Raw genomic sequence first — 14,473 nt, forward strand, 5'->3', positions numbered from 1 at the left:
CTCAAAGACCTCATACCCACCCACCCATAGTCAATGGATTTGTGAACCTTGAGGACAATGGGCATAAATCATTTAATTCCAACCTATTTCTCAATTGACATGAAGTTATCTAATGTTCAATGTGTAACAGTCTGGATAATTTTATTTCTCATTTCCTAGATAGCAAATGAGAACATTTGTTAAACTTTGCAAACATTTGAAATTGAAAGGGAACTGAGTCAAATTTGTAAGGAATAAACAACAAGCAACAAAAGTAACAAAAAAAGTTTTTTTTCAATATTTAAGAACAAGAAGAAAATCAAACGAATAATCAGTCCACTAATGGAGTAGATGGTAAGAAGGGCAGCAGGGAGAAAGCAGACGTGCTTCTTTCTTTCTTTGCCTCTTTCTTCATACAAAAGAAAAACGTAGTAAAAATGAAGTCAGGAAAGCTAAGACTTAGAAGGAACTAAGACTTGCAACAAATGCCAAAAATAATTTAAAAACTTTCTTTCAATATGTAAGAAACAAGAAAAAAAGGCAAGGAAATGATGGGTCCGCTAATGGGAGAAGATGGCAAGGAGGTGACTGGTAGTAGGAGAAAGCAGAACTGCTTAATTCATTCTTTGCATCTGTCTACGTGTAAAAGGAAAAAAAATAGTCCAATCTACTGAACCAGCACCATGGGAGACAGAATAGGAAAACAAGTGAAAACAGGCAAGAAAATGTTAAGAGAACACCTGTCCACTCTAGATGAGTTCGAACTGCCCACACCAGATGGATTACACTCCAAGGTCCTGAAGAAGCTGGCAGACATGATCTTGGAACCACTGAACGCAATCTTTCAAAACTCCTGGAGCACCGGGGAAATACCAGAACACTGGAAAAGAGCTGATGTGGTTCCAATCTACAAAAAGGGGGAAAAAATCAGCCTGACCTCAATACCTGGGAAAATCCTGGAACAGATAATCAGCAGTTTGGCGGGTCGAATCCTGAGTGCCACGTAGCAGAGTGAGCTCCTGTTACTCGTCCCAGCTTCTGCCAACCTAGCAGTTCGAAAGCACGTAAAAATGCAAGTAGAAAAATAGGGACCACTACGGTGGGAAGGTAACAGCGTTCTGTGCGTCTTTGGCGTCTAGTCATGTCGGCCACATGACCACGGAGACGTCCTCGGACAAGCGCTGGCTCTTCAGCTTTGAAACAGAGATGAGCACCGGCCCCTAGAGTCAGGAACGACTAGCACGCATGTGCGGGGGAACCTTTACCTTTACCTTTTAGAAATGAACAAGATGATTACTAGAAGAAGTAATCAGATCATCAAAGAGAGATTCAACCTAGAACTAAGGAGAAATTAACTAGTGGAACAGTTTGCCTTCAGAAGTTGTGGGTGCTCCATCACTGGAGGTTTTTAAGAGATTGGACAGCCATTTGTCCGGAATCGTATAGGGTCTCTTGCTTGAGCAGGGGGTTGGACTAGAAGACCACCAAGGTCCCATCCAACTCCGTTATTCTATTTTCTGTGTTCTAAATTGGCACAGACATAAGAATGAAAAAAAAGGTTGTAGCTTCCATGCATTCTCTTTGGAACAAGTAGGAATAGTATATCTTATGCAGAAGGAACAGCTACATCAGCTTGAACTGAGCTCAGTAGAAATCTTATTGGTGTATCTGGCTTCAGCAGTCAGCTATTAGTTTATATCTTGGCAATCAAAGGTCTGACATATCAGCTCTATCATGGAATGAAAAATGCGGTGACAAAGCTTAATAGATTTCTAACGGCAGTAGTTAAGTCTGATACACAAGAAAATGTATGACTTAATATTATTTTGTAGATATCTTTGACCCCGCTCCAGTTTCTAATATAATAAAATTTTAAAAATTTGTTCCTGGAAGTTTCTTCCATTATTTGGTTGATGTTCTGGGAATTAAAATGACACTTTATAAAGGAGTACGATAAATCTTAGGAGTTAAAGTCCAAGATGACTTGATTACCACCAGAGTTAGCTCTGCTTTCATGCCTTAATTTCTAGTAAAACTGGCAGGCAAAGAAACGAAGCCCAAGAGTTTTAATATCCATCTTTCCTGCTCTGCATAAAATCTTTGTTCAGCTTTTCATATAGATATATTACATAGATTTCCCCTGTAATTACATGCATTTTCCTTTATTTTCTTATCTTTTAGTAGGAGTCACTATTTTCAAGGAATTCAAATGGGGAACAGTATTATTTAATCATTATTTTGAAATCCAGCAATTTTAACTACCATTATTCCATGTTGATAAGTATCTGAAGAGAGTTTCAGCAGCTTGGAATGCAGCATAGTTACGGTTGCCAATAAATATATGTGTTCAGAATAAGCTATTTCTTAAGCAAGATAATGTATTATATTAAAAATATATGCCTAGCACATAGCACCATATACGGAGGTTTAAAATTAAGGTTATGAAAATTATGTGACCTATCCTTTTCAAAAAAAAACAACACAAAAGCTTTCAGACAGAAACTTTTATCAGAACCTCAAATTTCAACTGCTTGGACTTGACTACAGTCTTTACAAACTGAGTCTGTTTGGGTGCCATGTAGACTGCAAAATAAACCCCACTGAGTACTAAATAAAAAAAATCCCCAAAATCAAAATATTGATTGATTGATTGATTAATTAATTAATTAATTAATTAATTAATGTTATTCTTAACCCATTCTGGACAGTAGGATACAATTAATAAAATTAACACAAGGCTAAAAATTGCCAGTTCCCTCAGTCTCTTTGCAGTTTCTATCCTCCTTCTGGAGACTAAATGGGAAGTGGCAGGTTGCCACAATAAAGCACCAACATTTTGTACCATCTTTACTGACAAGTTGCCTCCCTGTTTAAGAAAAAAACAAACAAAAACAAACCTCAAAGGTAAGGTGAGCTGCCAAAGTCCTGGAGTGAGTTTTGCGGTATTAGGGAGAAATCTTCCTATTTGCTTCTGGTAAATAAATGTTTGATGACTAATTCTCCTCAGCATGGCAGACATTTAGGAATCAAGATCATATCCAGTGGTTTACCAGAGCACATAGAACTTGCCCTGAAAAATTGTCAAATGTGCCTTCCAGTGTTCCAAATTTGCCTGCCCTGATTCACATGTTTGATGGTAACTTCCATGGGGGTTGGGTGGAAGAGGGGGGAGAACCCTTTTGTTCTTTTCTGCTTCTCTGCAGTTGCACAACAGTATGACATTTCATTGCCTTAAGCATTAAGGGTTTTTAAAACAGAACATAAACTTAGCTTTTCATAATGTTGTTATTGTTCCTCCAGAAGCAACATATGCTTGTTTTTAACATCATATAAATCAATATAGGAGCCGTGACCAGGGGGGCTTTTGCCCAGGTTTGCCTGGTGCGCCAGTTGCGTCCCTATCTGGACCGAGACGCCCTACGCACAGTTACTCATGCGCTTGTGACCTCCCGTTTGGACTACTGTAACGCTCTCTACATGGGGCTGCCCTTGAAGACCACTCGGAGGCTTCAACTGGTGCAGAATGCGGCCGCGCGAGTTGTAATGGGGGTTTCCCGATACTCCCATGTAACACCTCTACTCCGTGAGCTGCATTGGCTTCCGGTTGCCCTCCGGGTGAAATTCAAGGTGCTGGTTATCACCTATAAAGCCCTACATGGCCTGGGTCCGGGATATCTGAGGGAACACCTGCTGCCGGCATCAAATGCCCTTCGCCCAGTGCGCTCCCACAGGGAGGGTCTGCTCAGGGTCCCGCCGGTAAGAGACTGCCGGCGGGTGACACCCAGGGATAGGGCCTTCTCGGTGGGAGCGCCTGCCCTCTGGAACCAGCTGCCGGTGGAGCTGAGAACTGCCCCCGACCTTCGATCATTCCGCCGGGGCCTGAAGACCTGGCTCTTCGAGCTCTCGGGCCCAGACTGAGGAGGAATTTTTAATTTGGGGTTCTTTTTAACTGACTACAGGGTTAATTTAATATTTTTTAATTTGGTTCTTAATTTTTGTATTTTGGATTTTTAATTCCCTGTAAACCGCCCTGAGTCCTCAGGGAATAGGGCGGTATATAAATATAACTAAATAAATAAATAAATAAATAAATATACTGTTGGTATTTACAAGGTCCTTCTAGAAGGGTGATGACTACCATGTTGAATACAGAAGAAACCCAAGAAAGTGTTTTTAAGCAAAATGAGTATGTTGACCAAATTCAGGCCACCTTAGTGGAAATCTATTAATGGGACCCATTTTTAATAAATAAATAAAATGAAAACAGCCTTGTGTATGTGGAATCTGGATCAGAGCAAGCTTCAAGAGCTTACCAAGAAAAATTCCTCTTTGCTAGTTCCATTTACTAGATGATGTCCCATTTACTAGATTCAGACCTTACTGGGTAGATGAAACAGCACTGATGTTACAATGTGGAATAGCAGGATATAACTTGTCCACCCTGTAAATGACAGGTTACAACATATGACCATGGCATCATATGCATATACATCATTTCTTGCATTTTTGTAGTAAATTTGTAGAATAATATTTAAAATAGAGAGAAGATGACCAGGGACATAAACTCTAGGAGGAAAAAAGGAGAGAAATCACAATTTGACCTATTGACTGCACTCATTACATCATTGCTTCCATCACGAACTTTTGTCTTTCCCCAAAACTTTAAGTGGCTGTTCATTCTACCAATAGGTTGCCCCTCCCTAACTTAGTTTTCCAGGTTGCCCAATCATCATAGGAGGATTTAAATGTCTAGTGAGGTGAGGAGCAGGAGAAAAAAAGCAAGAACAAATGTTTGCGCCAATTGAAGTGTGATGCTGATGGCAACTTTGGGTTGAGTGCTAGGAGATGATTTTACCAATTTTTCCACATTTTGTTCAAGATTGAATTTCCTGTTTACTCACACCCTGAAGCTTTTGTGCTCCTGGCAAAACATAAAAGACTGTGCATTTATTTGTACATGGTTTTTATCCCATTGTGTCAAAATCTGATTTGTAGTTTCTCAAATGTCTTCTTTTGTCATGGGAAAAAGTCTACTTTTCTACTGTTATGTCACAAACTTTGAGAATGTATTTATTTTTTTTCTTTCAATTTCTCCTGATGCATTTTTGAGCCTACTTGTTGTGGGACACAATGGTGAACTTACTGGTTGTTTTCCATAACACATCTGTCAATGCTACAAACATTGACATGTTTTTGCACTGACAATATAAGAGGCAGCCTTTTGCTTTAACTGTTTGGCTTTGAATCACTAAAGCGCGGGAGGAATTCAACCTGGATGTTTTGAGAAGATAAGGGATAAAGCGCTTCAGAAGGGAAGTGAAACTTCGTGTGTTACACTAATTGGTGAATGTGATTTATGACGTGTAATTAAGGGAAGGAATTCTGTATGATATGATGTGTTAAGGGGAGGAGAATTCAGATTCTGGCATCCATCCATGAGTGCCGATGCTTCGTTCTCATTATTATAGACTTTTTAGAATAAACAATCATGCAGTGTTCTTTGATCTATCTCATTAATCAGAACCATGACATCATGCCAGAATCTACTTTCTTTCAAACAACCTGGGGAGTCCTGAGCCCCTGCTGTTGTCTCTAGTAAGGGAGAGAAGCTTGCAAAGATTCAGGGAAGAATCTTCATCATGGGAAGAGGAAGTCTGCTTGGAGACGATAACCTGGCTGCTGATGAAACCAAAGAGGAGGGAGTAATAGATGGCTTGCTCTGGGAAGATGAGTTTTTGCAGGACTCCCAGTTGGGGCAGAACCCAAGCAGTTAGGAGGGCTTATCTGGTCGTCAGGCTGGAACCACTCCAGTGGAGATTACAAATGCCTCGAGACTGCCTTGCCAGAATCTTCAAAAGCAGAATGGTGGAGAGCTACCAGACCATCTGCCACTGAGAATTTGGGTGAGTGGAATATCCTGTCTGCAGACCAGACAGCCTGCCAGCCCCAGGAGTCTCCTGCCAGGCCTTCCAGACCCACAGAGACAGAGAACCCCAGCCTGGGGCCTCTGCAGCAATGGGAGGTTGGGGAACCCCCACAAGTGAAAGGCCAACAACCTCTGAGCTTGCCACAGCTAATAGAGGCCTTGCAACAGCTGGGGGTGGTGCAGAAGCCTGGAGATCAAAAGCTGGTGGGAGGACAACAACAGCAAGGGTGGCAGCAGCAGGGCCCAAACGTGCAACCCCTGAACATACAGCAGGACCAGTGGGGCCAGCAGCAGTGGGGGCCCCAGTAATCAATGATGGCCCCACCCTTCAGAGCAACCTTTGATGGGGACCCAGAGAAACTGATTTTTTCCCTCAACCAAGCACACTTTCATTTGAATCGCTGGGCCTATCTCTGCCCAGACCCAGGTGGTCGATGTGATTGCATCCAGCGTAGATGGAGAAGCATCCGAATGGTTAAACAATTTATATAATGAGCAAGCCCCTGAATTGGAGGACCCCCACCTTTTCTTCCTAGGGCTGAGAGAGTGATTTGAGGACCCATCCATTGCCCTCAAAGCAGAAGAACAGATCCACAAGATAAAACAAGCTGGCCAGCCTGCCCTGGAGTATGTGTGGGAGTTTCGCAAAATAGCCAGTTGGATAGGGAGATGGCCTGAGCAATCCATAATTCATCATTTCAGGGAAGGGTTGCATGACCACCTTTCTCAGACCTGCATATACCGGGCTGTACCTGACCAGCTGCAAGAATGGTACCAGGTAGCGGTAAGATTAGATGTTCAGCTTCCTGCTATAAGAAACCTCTCCCACCTGAAGCCAAGCCGAGGTCAGATCAGCCTGAATGGCAATCACCCCCACGAAAATCTTCAGCTACTGTGATGGCTGAAAAACCCAGGCCACCTGTAGGCCAGACAATTAAGTGTTTCTGGTGTGGACAGCAGGGACATTTAGCAGCAAATTGCCCAGTCCCCTACCCTCAATCACAGAATAGACCAGGACGAGCAGCAAGAAAGAAACCTCCACAGTGGCTAACAGGAGAGAAATCCAACCAGATGATGCAGGAACCTGTTGCCCAGGTCATATCCCCTACAAAGGAAGATGCCAGAACTTAAGATGGACCCCCCCATTCTACCCTTTTTCGACAGTGGCAACAAAGGAGAGAATGACCCAATGGTGAGCCGACATGTCCCACCTTTCTTGCTACTTGCCAAGCTCATAATTCCTAAGTCGGGTACGCAGGTAGATTTAAAGGTGTTAATTGATTCTGGATGCTCCTGATGCATCATTAGCTTGCCATTTGCCATGAAACTGGTTATATGAGCAAAACTGCTCTCCAAACCTGTGAGGTTCGAGCACGCTGATGGCTCCCTGATTAGTCACACAATTAATGGAGCCCCTATGCCTAGAAATAGGTGAGCACTGGGAATTTATTCACTTCCTGGTGGCCCCAAAAATGACTGAGGCTGTGTTTCTAGGATTAGCCTGGTTGGACAAATGGAAGCCGTTTATATGGTGGGAGAAAGGAATGAGAACTGTGAGACTACCCATAGTGCCGGATACCCCCATTGATTCAACAAATGTTACAGGGGATTTTAGCCCACCCAATGAGCAATTGCACATGGCTGCCTCATGGCCACCAGGTGATCCACTTATCCCCAGTGAGTACCGGAACCTAGTGGAGGCATTTAGTGAGAAATAATGCGATACCTTTCCTCCTCACCGGCCCAATGATTGTTCCATTGAACTGTTGCCGGGGGCCAACCTTCCATGACCAAGAATGTACGCTATGTCCCCCCTTGAAATGGAGGAGATGCAGTGATATGTGGATACAAACCTAGCGAGGGGATTCATCGAACGGGCCAAGTCTACTGTGGAAGCCCCTGTGTTGTTCAAAGAAAAAAAAGATGGGTCTCTTCATCTCTGTGTGGACTATAAGGGTCTTAATGCTGTGAGTGTGGAAAATAAATACCCTCTCCCACTCCTGAAAGACTTACTAGCCCACGAAGGGGAGCGTCTTCACTAAATTAGACCTGAGAGAAGCATATTACCGGGTGAGAATAAAGGAGGGGGATGAGTGGAAAACTGCCTTCAACTGCAATGATATGGCTTTTAATACATTTATTTGCAACATTTTCTTGTGATAAACCACTTGGAATCCTGTGACTAGGGATTAGAGAAATCCTTGCTATAAATAAATATATCCATTCTCTCTCCAAATGCTAGAATTCAGGCTAATTTAGAATACAGGTAGTCCTTGACTTATAACAATTCATTTAGTGACTGTTTGAAGTTACAATGTCACTGAAAAGAGTGATTTATCATCGTTTTTCACACCTATGACCATTGTAGCATCCCCGTGATCATGTGATCAAAATTTGGATCCTTGGCAATTGACTCATATTTATGGTGGCTGCAGTATCCCGTGGTCATATGAATGGTCAATGGGGAAGCCAGATTCATTTAACAACTATGTTACTAAATTAACAATTGCAGTGATTGACTTAACTCTGTGGCGAGAAAAGGTTGTAAAAGAGGACAAAATTCACTTAACAACTGTCTCATTTTAGCAACAGAAATTTTGGGCTCAATTATGGTCGTACGTCGAGGGCTACCTGTAGAAGTCTGCCTCAGATGCACGGGCAGTGAAACTGGGTGGCAGGTTTCTGTGAATTTCTTTAAGTAAAAGAAAAGTCCACAACACAGATTTACCACATGTGTCAAGTTTCCGACTATGGGCTTTTCAATTGACTCTGAGGCATTGTTTACCTTAAAAGTCCTTTATTAGCCTAATACACCGGCAAAAGCTTGCTTGAAGGAAGCTGGAATCTGAAATCTCCGCCCCTTGCACAATATATTAAAACACAATTCTCCACCTTTCTAATTTTGTCATTGATCATATTCTCCTATTAATTTAAAGAATTAGTTTCCCTTCCGTTAGAAAACCCGCCAAGGTCTTATCTTCTTAGTTAGAGATAGCCTTGGAAGGCTACTCGTTCCCCCTCCCAACCTTAAACTAAATGTCTTAAAGCAATACACAAGTTTAACATATGAATTAGCTACTTCTTCATCTCTTGTCAAGCAATAACATTCGATGTTAGCAGCGTTGACATCCGCACCCCCCCCTTACAAAAGGACAGATCCTGTAATGTAAACAAAACACGAGTTAGGAACTAGCTTTTGGTTTGTTGGGGTGTTTCTCATAAAACCTTTTGATAAGTCTGTCAGCTTTCACATCAGTAGATTTCACCCAAATGGCTTCAGACAATGGGTATCCCTTCCATTGTACTAGGTATTGCAATTTTCCCTTAAAGATTCTAGAGTCAAGAATACATTTCACTTCATAATGGGTCTGACCTGCTACCCCGAGGGGTCCAGGTGCTTTCTTAGGGGGAGGTCTTAAAGTGGAGGTGCGAAAAGGTTTCAGCAAGCTACAATGGAACACCAGGTGAATTTTCCCCAAAAGTCTGGGTAGTTTCAATTTTACTGTGACCGTGTTGATGATTTTCACAATGGGGAAAGGCTCCAAGAATTTTGGTCCCAATTTCTTATTGGGTAGTTTAAGGCGTAAGTATTTGGTCGACAAATAGACCTTTTCCCCAACTTGAATGTTCTTTGGGGAGCTCTCTTTTTGTCAGCTTGCTTTTTGTAGGTCTCAAAAGTCTTTTTAAGGCCACCTTTGTATTTTTCCAAACTTCTTCCCAACCCCTCACCCAATGATCAAGAGTTTGGGAAGTGGAGGGTAACTGAGGGTATTCTGGTATGGGGTTGAATTCCTTCCCTGTGGCTACACGGAAAGGAGTGTAGCCGGTGCTGCTATGTACTGAATTATTGATTGCTCAGGCCATCTCTCTATCCAACCTGCCATCTTTCAAAACTCCTGCACGTACTCTAGGACAGGCTGGCCAGCTTGCTTTATCTTATGGATTTGTCTTTCCGCTTTGAGGGCAATGGATGGGTCCTCAAATCTTTCCCTCAGCCCCAGGAGGAAAAGGTGGGGGTCCTCCAATTCAGGGGCCTGCTCATTATATAAATTGTTCAACCATTCAGATGCTTCTCCCTCTAGGTTGGATGCAATCACATCGACCATCGACCACCCGGGTCCGGGTAAGAGTGACCCCAGCAATTCAAGTGAGAGTGTACTTGGTTGAGGGAAAAAATCAATTTCTCTGGGTCCCCATCGGAGGTTGCTCTGAAGGATGGGTTCATCATTGCTTGCTGGGGCCCCCATTGCTGCTGGCCCCACCCTAGTTGTTGATTCAACGGCTGCTGGGGCCCCCATTGCTGATGACCCCCCCTTGGTTGTTGGATCAATGGTTGCTGGGGCTCCCACTGCTACTGGCCCCCTCCTGGTTGTTGATTCACTGGCTGCCAGGGCCCCCACTGCTGTTGTTGTGTCTCTAGTTGCTGCTGGCCCCACTCTGGTTGATGATTTAATGGCTGCCAGGGCCCCCTGCTGCTGTCCCCACTGGTCCTGCTGTACGTTCAGGGGTTGCACATCTGGGTCCTGCTGCTGCCACCCTTGCTGTTGTCCTCCCACCAGCTCCTGATCTCCAGGCTTCTGCACCACCCACAGCTGTTGCAAGGCTTCTATTAGCTGGGGCAAGCTCAGAGGTTGTTGGCCTTTCACTTGTAGGGGCTCCCCAACCTACCATTGCTGCAGAGGCCCCAGGCTGGGGTCCTCTGTCTCTATGGGTCTGGAGGGCTTGGCAGGGGACTCCGGGTCTGGCAGGCAGTCTGATCTGCAGATAGGATTTTCCACTCACCCGAGTATTCAATCTCAGCTGGCCTGGCTGCTCCGAGGCTCCTGGAGTCTCTGCTCCACTCTGACGACCAGACCAATTCTCCTAGTTGTTTGGGTCTAGCTCCCAGCTGGGAGGATTGCTGAAACTCTTTCTCTGCTGGCTTCTTCGCTGGTCCTTCCCCCACTGGGGTGGCTGCTGGTGCCAGGGAGCTGGCTTCAGGCAATTTTTCTTCCTCCATTGTGGGATCTTCCCCAACTCTTTGCCAGACTGCCTCCCAAACTTAGGGACAGTGACGGGAGGTCGGGACTCCCTAATTAGTTTAAAAAGTAGGTAGATTCCAGCTTGATGTCAAGTTTCCGATGTATGGGCTTTTCAAGTGACTCTGAGGCATTGTTTACCTTAAAAGTCCTTTATTAGCCTAATACACCAGCAAATGCTTGCTCGAAGGAAGCTGGAATCTGAAATCTCCGCCCTTTGCACAATATATTAAAACACAATTCTCTACTTTTCTAATTTTGTCATTAATCATATTCTCCAATTAATTTAAAGAATCAGTTTCCCTTTCGTTAGAAAACCCACCAAGGTCTTATCTTCTTAGTTAGAGATAGCCTTGAAAGGTGCAATCCTACTCATCCCCCTCCCAACCTTAAACTAAATGTCTTAAGGCAATACACAAATTTAACATATGAAATAGCTACTTCTTCATCTCTTGTCAAGCAATAACATTCGATGTTAGCAGCGTTGACAACACGTTTGTAATGCCATTACTGAAAAAAGCCCAATGGGATAATTTTCTTTTAATATCTTCCCTTAATATTTAATTGCTATATGGAAGCCAGTAAGAATACAGACCACATCCCATGGTTATTTCGCAATTCAATAACTACAAGAACATTATATCTGACTCATAAGAATTTCCCTGGTTTCTTTTACTCTGTGTTCATTAAGCAAACCAGAATGTCTGGGAAAAAAAGAGCAGGATCAACTTTCTGTTTGGTATTAATGTAAAACAATTGTTTGACAGTATAGTTTTGGGGGGAAAAATGAAATGAGAAAACAGTTTGTACCACAGTACCTTGTATTGTGCTTCCCCAAAAGTAAGGCCTACCCCCAAAATAAGCCCTAGCTTGATTTTTTGTGGGTAGGGCTAATATAAACCTTACCCCCCAAATAAGTCCTAGTTTTGGAGTGAGGCACACACATAAAAATCAAGCTAGGCCAGGGGTGGGGGAGTGGAGCTGCCCCACACACCCCACCTATTTCACAGCCAGGCCTCTCCTTGCAGGCCCAATTCTTCTGCGGCATTCCCCGGCCTGCATTTCACAGTCAGAGACTTTTCCAGAAGGCTACTGCAGCCAACAGCCGAGCTATGGATTGAATCCACAGCTCGGTTCTTGGCTGCAATGGCCTTCCAGAAAGGCTTTGATTGCTAAATGCAGGCCAAGTTTCATTCTCAGCTGCAAAATGAAGCTGCTCCTTGGGCTGGCTGGGCAGCTGCTGATGCGAGGTGAGTAGAAAAGATATGCCCCACTGAAAATAAGACCCCCAAACATTCCGAGTTTATTGGAGATGTCCATTTTGCTCCCTGAGTTCTTGGTGACCTAACATTAACCCTAAGTGGAATTTTCCTACAATGGGATTTTCCCTTGTATTTTACCAGGAAACATAGATAGGGCGGACGAGAAATGTCAGTGCCCTCCTAACCATACCCAAGCACTCCAAGTGTATTGACGATGTCCATTTTGCTCTCCGAGTTCTTGGTGACTTAACCCTAACCCTAAGTGGAATTTTCCTCCAATGGGATTTTCCCAGGAAACATATGGGATGCGGTGGCTCAGTGGGTTAGGACGCTGAGCTTGTCGATCAGATGGTTGGCAGTTTGGTGGGTCGAATCCCAAGTGCCGCATAACAGAGTGAGCACCTGTTACTCGTCCCAGCTTCTGCCAACCTAGCAGTTTGAAAACACGTAAAAATGCAAGTAGAAAAATAGGGACCGCTATGATGGGAAGGTAACAACATTCTGTGTGCCTTTGGCATCTAGTCATGCTGGCCACATGACCACGGAGACATCCTCAGACAAGCGCTGGCTCTTCAGCTTTGAAATGGAGATGAGCACCGGCCCCTAGAGTTGGAAACGACTAGCACGCATGTGCGGGGGAACCTTTACCTTTACCGTTTTTACCTTTACCAGGAAACATAGATAGGGCAGGCCAGAAAGGTCAGTGCCCTCCTAACCATACCCAAGCACTCTGAGTTTGTTGCCCATGTCTATTTTGCTCTCCGAGTTCATGGTGACTTAACCCTAACCCTAAGTGGAATTTTCCTCCAATGGGATTTTCCCATGTATTTTACCAGGAAACATAGATAGGACAGACAAGAAAAGTCAGTGCCCTCCTAACCATACCCAAGCACTCCGAGTTTGTTGCCCATGTCCATTTTGCTCTCCGAGTTCATGGTGACCTATCCCTAACCCTAAGTGGAACTTTCCTCCAATGGGATTTTCCCATGTATTTTACCAGGAAACATAATTGGGTAGACTAAAAAAGTGAGTGCCCTCCTAACTATTCCCAAGCACTCTGAATTTCTTAGCGATGTCCATTTTACTGTTATAGTTCATCCTGACGTAACCCTAACCCTAAGTGGAATTTTTCTCCAATGGGATTTTCCCATGTATTTTATCAGGAAACATAGAGAGGGTAGGCTAGAAAAGTCAGTGCCCTCCTAACCACTTCAAGGAGAATGGGTATAGATAGCTTCACATCCTCCTCGGAAATTTTTGTTCTCTGTTGCCTACCTTCAGATTGCTTTGATGAACTTGGCAGCGGAAACAGCAGCAGTCTAAATGAAATTCTATGAAACATTAGAATTAGCCTAAAGAAGTACAGGTAGTTGTGAACTTACAACATTTAATTTACCGGTAGTGACCGTTCAAAGTTACAATGGCACTGAAAAAGTGATTTTTGGCTGTTTTTCACACTTACAATCATGGTCGTATGATCAAAATTCAGATGCTTGCCAACTGGTTCATATTTATAATGGTTGCAGTATCACAGGATCACATGATCAGCTTTTGCGACTTTCTGAGAAAGAAAATTAATGGAGAAGCCAGACCTTAACTTTAACCAAACCTTAAAAAGTGTGTAGCAACAGAAATTTGGGGATCAGTTGTGCTCGTATGTCAAGGACTATCTTTATAGTTTTCTACTACAGAATTATATTGAGGCACTAACAGCTATTTCTGAGAATATGCACAATGTAATTTAGTGGCTTGTAATTTATCAGGATGAGATTATCAAACATTTAGTGAAAGGTTGAGAGAAAGATGTTTATAACAAAAACAGTTCTTGTGTTACAACTTCATATTTGCAAGAGCTAAAATAATAACCCTGTAATAAAAAAATCATAAAGACTAGCCAAATCCTCTTTGAATATCTTAGAGTACTTTATTTATTTATTTATTTATTTTTATTTTATTTGCTACCGATGTGCCAAAATTACTGCTGAGTGATTGCTTTCCTGCTCCGGCTTTGCATTTCAAAATTCATCATTGATTTAATAAAAGGTGGCTCAACTTCCAGTAGCATTGGCAGGTATGAAATTACATAGGGAAAAGATTTGTGATGCAAACACTGAAATAGATGCATGGATCAGACACCTGTTTTCAATATATCCCATAGCTGGTGTTGATTTCTATAGCTGACAAAACCTGAACAGGAGAACCAGATGAGAAGTCCATGGAGTGCAATTTTCAGTTTAATGGTTGGAGGCTAAAGTATATACCTGCACAAAGGGAGGGAATGCTTATTC

Source organism: Vipera berus, assembly GCF_964194415.1.
Source record: "Vipera berus genome assembly, chromosome: 2".
Taxonomy (NCBI): Eukaryota; Metazoa; Chordata; class Lepidosauria; order Squamata; family Viperidae; genus Vipera; species Vipera berus.